The sequence below is a fragment of the Lygodium microphyllum genome, chromosome 23 (assembly GCF_053477565.2).
Source record: "Lygodium microphyllum isolate KBCC chromosome 23, Lygodium_microphyllum_v1.1.10, whole genome shotgun sequence".
Taxonomy (NCBI): Eukaryota; Viridiplantae; Streptophyta; class Polypodiopsida; order Schizaeales; family Lygodiaceae; genus Lygodium; species Lygodium microphyllum.
The window spans coordinates 137,080,616-137,088,836 of NC_141157.1; the positions used below are offsets into that span (position 1 = coordinate 137,080,616).

General features: G+C 38.9%; 1 pseudogene; it reads left to right on the top strand.

Annotated features, from left to right (window-relative positions):
* The first annotated feature begins 5,811 nt into the window (after nucleotides 1–5,811).
* LOC148016789 (chloroplast envelope quinone oxidoreductase homolog pseudogene) lies at nucleotides 5,812–8,015 on the top strand (annotated as a pseudogene).
* Nucleotides 8,016–8,221: the final 206 nt, after the last annotated feature.

Consider the following 8,221-nt stretch of genomic DNA (forward strand, 5'->3'; position numbering starts at 1 on the left):
ATGTCCCATGTATCTTTTGGTGACTTGCAATTCATGATTTGCATGACCATTGCATTGGAAATACATATCAAAAGCCAATGCAAGACTCTACAAGCTCGTTCAAGTGCACGATGTGCTCCTCTGTTGTTCAGAAATGGGGTTTCTTTCTAGAAGCTTAGGTTCAACCTCATCACATGTAATCACATCCTAATACCCTTTTCCAATCAGGAAATTCTCCATATGAATTTTCCATATTGTATAATTATTGTTATCCAACCCACTATTTATGTGATATTATTTGTCCTATTTGCGTTTGCCATGTTTGTAGCTCTAATTATTTACTTGCAATATTTAAGCTATCAATGTCTGACTCCCTGTAGACCAAGATTTCTTTTCAGTTATAAAAAGATTACATAGCATTCAAGCAACACATGTACATTGGATAGCTCTTATGTATCTAGTTCAGTTCAATCATAATGACATATATACTATCTTTATTCCCAATGCAATTAACTTTGCCGTCCATATTTTCTACTATTTTCAACCTCAATTTACTGTATGCCAACAATGATCAATGCTAGTCATAAATATCACATACATTGGTAGCTCAAAACAATACTTACATACATCAGTACTTCAATCAAAGTACTCAAGACTTTAGTGAAGTACACTAGGTGTAAATCTTATAAATCAAGAAAGGGCTAGTTCACCCACAACATTTCTAAGTTCTAGTACAAGGAGAGCTTATCACATTGGGATGGTTATCCCAAACATATGGCCATACAACTCATTAAGAGAAATTGACCTTGACAATAGTGAAGTAGTAATAATTCTTTCGCTAAGTGGTAGATGGGTAAGGAAAGTACGCTTTGAAATTGGGCTAACTCCCAATCTTGATGGAAGGACATTGTGTTAAGAGTTTGGCAATCACACCTATTTATATGCCTCTTTGTATGGAGCAGTGGGCAAGGGAAATGCTAGTCTAGGAAAAGGTGCATGAATCCCATAGGCAAAGTGGAGAAAAAAGGGACCATCATGAGCCTATAATATTATACTTTCTTATCATTTGAATGGAATGCTATTGTCATTTGTCCTTTTAGTCAATTGTCAGTGTCATTGTCCATATACACAAGATTGTGTTTATGAGTCCAAGTACTTAATCTTGGAACTTAATTCACTTGTGTGACAATCATTGTTCTTGTCTATGTCTTCATGAGTTTAGTCTTTGTCTTTCAATCTCCTTAGCCATGATTTAGATCCATGTTTCTCAACATGGTATCAGAGCTCAGTTGAGCATGGCTCATCTCTCCTCTCTGGTCCTCCAGCTTCTTTTCACCTCTTCCCGGCTTAGTTTGAGTATGTGACTTCATCTCCCCACCTAAATCACACTCTCTCTACCTGGCAACTATAGCCAGCTTGCACCTTGTCACATTGGAGCTCTTGAATATCCCAAACCAAGAAATATCTATTGAAGCTTTCTTCCAGACATATCCTCTACAACTCAAGCTACAAATGCTATTACTTCACATATTGACATTGCATGCTACAAGGCTCGGCATTGCAAAAATTTGTCATCATTGTCCCAAATAGGTACAGAGCAAGTTATACAATTGCTTCTCACTCCACACTTCATGATGTTTATTCTCGTCATGGGGCTTTGAAAACTTGCTATTTAAGCTACCTTCCATTCACATCTTAGCTCAAATGGTCCACTCTATGAGCTACTACAACAAAAAAACTAGTCACCTGTCCAAGAACCCTAAAGGAAGCCATAGCCAGCCTCACTAAAACTCATTCCCTCACTTCCCTTGGCCCAAGCCAAGTCACTAACACTTTAGTTCACTAATTCACTGAAGTTCCATCAACATTTACACATCAGATTCATCAAGGAGTGGAAGATTTGGAAGACTCAAGGAATAACATCAAATTTCAAACTCGTATCTTTTGATACTACAATGCCATTGCTTGTGTCTCTTGACACATCTAAAGCTAGCTCATTACTAACCTAAACTTGAGAATTCTAGTGCTGATTTGTTGGTTGTTCTAGTCACTCAACATGGTCAAAGACTCACTGTCCCACTGCTTCAAGGGGGTGAGGTTTCACACTTGGCAAACAAGAATAAAACGTATCCTAATGAAGAAGGGTTTATGGGCAATCACCAATGGTCAGGAGAAGAAGCCTCGAGATGCAGCTCTTGCAGTAGCTTGGCAGAAGAGCAATGAAAAAGCTCAAGCCATCATAAGCTTCAGTTAGATGATAGCTATATCCATCATGTGGATACTTGTGAAACCTCTCATGACACATGGAACTAGTTGGAAACCTTGTTTGGAGCTCAATCAAAATCCTCTAAATATGGGCTATTAATTGAATTCTTCAAACTTGATATGGATAGTACTACCTCTCTGGCAACTCACTTAAATTACATGGAAAGTCTTTTAACTAAACTTATAGGAATTAAAATAAATATGGATGAGGATGTATGCATTGGTGTTTTGTTGAAAAGTCTTCCTCTTGAATATGGTAATGTTTCCACTACATTAGCTAACATGCCAAACCCTAAATTGGTTGACATTAAGGCCTCTCTATTAGAAGAAGAAAAGAATATTTGAAGCAAAGAAGAGCCAAGAACTTCAAAAGATGAACAAGTGCTATATGTAAACAACAAGTATAAGGGAAAGAAATACCACTTGGTTTGTGACTTCTGCAAAAGAACTGGACACACTAAGAAGTTTTCTCATGCCCGAAAAAAGTCTCAAAAGGCCTACTTGTAGATGTGAAAGAAGAATAAGACCATGGAAATGAAGAAGAAGAAGAAGAATAAGACCATCAAGAGAAGGACAAGCCTCACTAGTCCTTCTATTCCCACTACTCTAATTGACTTTTCTAGAGTCTTTATAGCCTTCCCTTACCTTAATGCTTCTATCATAAGCTTGTAAAACTTCTCATGTAGCCTATGCATAATAGCCTCTTCACACTTGGTGAGGCCTTGTAACAGCCCTTGGATGTTTACCATGTTTGGGTGTACCCACACTTAGCATGATGTTTTGTTTTCCTTGCAACGGCCTCCTCTGGATGCTTCACTTGTTTGTTGTATGCCCACATTTAGCAAGGTTCTACTCATAGCAGCCTTTGTATACTTAGTGCTTTTTTACTGTTGTGATTGAGGAGGGGTGTTGAGAGTTTGGCAATCACACCTATTTGTATGCCTCTTTGTATGGAGTAGTGGGCAAGGGAAATGCAAGAAGTCTAGGAAGAGGTGCCTAAATCCCATAGGCACGGTGGAGAAAAAGGGAACCACCATGAGCCTATAAATTATTATACTTTCATATCATTTGAATGGAATGCTATTGTCCTTTTTTCTTTCAATCAAGTGCCAGTTTCATTGTCCATATACACAAGATTGTGTTTACAAGTCCAAGAACTTAATCTTGGAACCTAATTCACTTATGTGGCAGTTATTGTTCTTGTCTATGTCTTCATGAGTTTAGTCTTTGTCTTTCAACCTCCATAGCCATGCACTAGATCCATGTTTCTCAACACATTGAGGACGTGATAATGAGAAATGCAATGGGCAAGTGCTGTGCAAACTTGGCCAAGACTTGCAAAGAAAGACAAAAGTACTACCCCAACAAGATAATGAGCATCTAGAACTACATATCCCATGCACTAGAATCTTATTGGAAAAAGTGAAAAAACACAATTGAATATCTTGAAGCAGGTTGTAAGGCCGAAAGTAGCATTGTGAGAGTATGACCCTTGCATATATTGACTATGTCTACCCACAACCGAGGGGGGGTGTCTAGTACCCTAAGGACAACACGTGAAGGACCACATCCACACAAATTCAAATCTACACTCTAAGACAAATGTGAGTCTTACAATCACAAGTATCACCCACTCTCAACCTTAGGTGAGGATAAGAATGTCCTAGGAAGTGCAGGGGGCATATTGTAAGAGATTAAACCCATGCACCTTGACTAAGTATTGTCAATAGATACTCACTAGGTCGGAACATTCTAAGGTTCAAAAAACCATGATCATCACCCAAGTAGACCCTTAACTCAATGAGTCATTGAGCACCTTAAACCCTCAATCTTCTAAAGGCTAGTCAATAAATTGCAATAGGGGCCACAACCTTAGGAACTCTTAACAAGGAAGAATCAACCGCACTAGGGTTAACCACAACCTGTGATAGTTGTCAACCACTAAGAATTAACAACCTTGACATGACAACTTGCCCTCGTCGAGCACCAAAAATGGAGTGTGAATACCACAAGGACTAGCAAAACTGTTTCAATCACAATTCTAGCTAAGGGCTAAAAGATTACCTAGGAGGCCTCACAAGTAGAAACTAAAACACTCTTAACCATCCCATGTGAGCCCTACTTGATCTCTAAGGACTTGAGAGAGTTAGGACAAACCATGTCTAGACATGTAACTAATAGCCTGAGTAGAGGGGGGTTAAATTGTCAAACAAGAAAGCTAATATGGAGTTCCTAAAGCATTGCATTACATGTTTGTGAGCCTTGATGTTTTTGTTAAAACTTTAACATTGTAGGGGATTTGTATGAAATTAGTAAAAAGTGGCATTGTACATCTATTCACATTGAATGGAAAGGATTAAAAGCCTATTTCTGCATCATTCATTGTTAACTATGTTTGGAAAAAAAGGGATTATCTATTGAAAGAATTGGATGTATGTGTCAAAACATTCAAAAAGCTGTCAAGAATCATGTGGTGGGGGGATTTCCTTGAGCTATTACGCCAAACACACTGTGTATACACAAGAGGAAGCTCACTCAAGAACACAAGAAGATAGATGGAGGCCAAAACATTTTCTTATGGATTTCTTCTTCTTCTTCCACACACTATACAATGTACACAAAGTACAGATAAGATATAACATAAAAGAAAGTGGCCTACTAAGTCAAACAATGCATAATAAACTACACTAATCGACTAGCGCTATATTTTGGCCAATTGTAGGTAGATGTAACAAAATAAATATAATAAATGATAAGTCAGTGACCATTAGAGTATCATAATGACCAACAACGTGCTAAGTGTAGACGTGCAGACCCATCTAGCTAGGTGGTCCATCGTTAATGTCCGCATGTGTTGAGTTTTCCATCTCAACAAAAGCAAGGGAGAAGAATCAACCAATCACTAGAAAACCAAACAAGAAAATTTAACTCAGAAACCACAAGAAGTTGAACCACAATAATACACTAAGACAAGGGGAAAAAAGCAATAAAATGGACTCGTAAAGTACATAAGTCAAGTGAACCCTAGTGAGACAAGCTCCTAGATGAAGTGTTTCTTATAGGAGAATCCACTACTCTATCGAACCTCATTAGCATCATCAAAACCTTAGTTTCATAAGAGTAAAGGGTGACCATGTTAGTATCAGGGATAAAACACCAGCAACCTAGGGATTGACTCTAGGGTGTTTCTAGCCAAAATCCAACAGCTCCTAGCATAGTATGAGCAAAAGGTGTAGGTAGTGCATGTGGATAAACTAGCACATAAGATTATCCCTAAGTTAGAAGAGGAAAGAATGCTAGAAAAGGACTTATTGTAGTAGATTGTAAGATTCATGCAAGCGCAATGAGTTGACAAGAAAAGGAAAAAGTGTTGAGAAATCAAATGATGTATGCCCATAGAGGCTGAATGTGTGCCCAAAAGAGGCTTGCCCATACGTGGCTTTGTATGCTCTAGAAGCTCTAAGAAGAGATGCCCAAAATCCCATATGCACAGTGAGGTTCAGTGGTACTATCCAAAAAGCTATAAAAGCATGTACTTGGTTGACACTTTTTTCAAGGTAATAATACTATCATTCTGTGTCACTCAAGATTGTGTTTATGAGTCCAAGTTAATCTATCTTGGAACCTAATTCACTTGAGTTATAATCTTTTATCCCAATCATATTTTATGTTTATAACCTCCGTCCACCATAGCTAGCATAGCTCTAGATCCGTGTTTCTTAACATGGTATCAGAGCCATGGCTGAGCTAAGCTAGTAGTGTGATTTCTTCTTCTTTGCATGATTGATGTTTTCATTGGAGGAGCTAGGCAAGGGGGACAGCTTGGTCCAAGGGTCTACTTTTGTCTCTCAAAGGCTAAAAAGAGAGAAGGGAGAGATGATGCTCTTCATCCTCCCCACCATCATTCCCAACCTGTTGTCTCAGCACCATCGATCCATCCTTACAAGCCCGTCTTCGTCTTGCACGCATCTTCCAAAGTTTTTGCCGACTTCCATCGCCATGGCCCACAAGCTCATGTGTGCAATACAGTACTCATCTTACGGTGGTGGCCCCTTCACTGTCAAGCATGTAGAGGTACCGGTTTCGACACCCAAGAAGGATGAGATTCTAGTAAATCTTGAAGCTACAAGTGTGAATCCTATAGATTGGAAAATACAAAAAGGGATTTTGCGGCCTCTTATGCCTGGGAAGTTTCCACATATACCTGGCGCTGACATTGTTGGAGAAGTAGTATCTATTGGCCTTGGAGTTGGCACATTTACTGCTAGTGATAAAGTTGTTAGTTGGCTTAATCCCCATGGTTTTACAGAGTTCACTGCAACTTCTCTGAAGTACACGGCCAAGAGGCCAGCAAAATGTTCTGCTGTAGATGGATCATGTTTGCCTGTTGTAGGGCTTACAGACCTGCAATCAATACGTGATGTTGCTGGTGTAAAACTTGATGGAACCAGTACAACAAAAAACCTTCTTATCACAGCTGCATCAGGCAGTTTTGGGTTGTATGCTCTTCAGATTGCAAAGCTTGGTAGTGCCCATGTGACAACAACTTGTGGAGCTTGTAACATAAATCTTGTAAAAAAGTTAGGTGCTGATGAGTTTGACTCTAGGGATGGATAGCTATGTGGATGTAGACTCAGACGACGAGTCATCACTGTTGTGAGTAGCAACAACTCTGACGACTGTGGTGCTGAATGGCGATGCATTTGACTTCCAGCTCTACATTCCATTACTCTTCACTTCGTTTTTTGTTAAAAGACTAATACTAAGGTTTTAAAAAAACCCTAGACCATTCATACTCTACCTCTTCAAACCTCCTTGACACAAGCCTACTTATATCACACTCATCTCCATTAAAATCCTAGAGATTAAGGTAATTTACCATTTCTTTATATTTTCCATAAAGTGTCTTTTGACACTAGCATTGTGTGCTTTCTGAATTTCTCTGAAGTTTTTTGTAATCGGGATTAGACACTGCCTAAGTATACTCACGGTAAGACCTTCCCGTATTCAAAATGAGTTCTTTGCACCACGCTCAAACAATAAATACGAATGTAATGATGAGCCATGAGCCCCAACCAAATAAATCCAACAAATCATGTATCCCAAAATCTATGACATGTATGTCAAAAAAAGAGCTTGTCAATAAGCAAAGCAGCCATAAAAGCATGAAGCAAAATGACAGTATCAAGAAGACTAAAAGAGAAGTACCACACATCAAAAAAAGGGATAAGAAGCACAACAAAATCCAAGCAGCATGAAGAAAAAGAAGTCCAAAAAGACGAAGAATATCAAAGGTTGCCAATGAAGCAACAAAACAAAAAGGATGAAGAAAATATTTTTCCGCTGCTGCAAATCAACAAAATGTTTTTGCAAAAAATTCCCATAGAGGATCTGGAATTCCCTGAGTGGATCTGTTTCCCAGAGTGGATTTAAAACCCTTACCAAGAATGTAAAGTTTCAAGCCTTAACTTGACTAGGCTGCCAAAGAGCTAGTCTCCTGGTCCATGTCTACATGTAGGGGGGGGAAAAGCTAGCAAGGGTAGAGACTCATCATTTGAGGGGGGATGTTGAGAAATCAAATGATGTATGCCCATAGAGGCTGAATGTGTGCCCAAAAGAGGCTTGCCCATACGTGGCTTTGTATGCTCTAGAAGCTCTAAGAAGAGATGCCCAAAATCCCATATGCACAGTGAGGTTCAGTGGTACTATCCAAAAAGCTATAAAAGCATGTACTTGGTTGACACTTTTTTCAAGGTAATAATACTATCATTCTGTGTCATTCAAGATTGTGTTTATGAGTCCAAGTTAATCTATCTTGGAACCTAATTCACTTGAGTTATAATCTTTTATCCCAATCATGTTTTATGTTTATAACCTCCGTCCACCATAGCTAGCATAGCTCTAGATCCGTGTTTCTTAACAAAAAGGTGGAGCTTAACCAAATGCAATGTATCTTGGCACTCGCAAGGTGCATGGG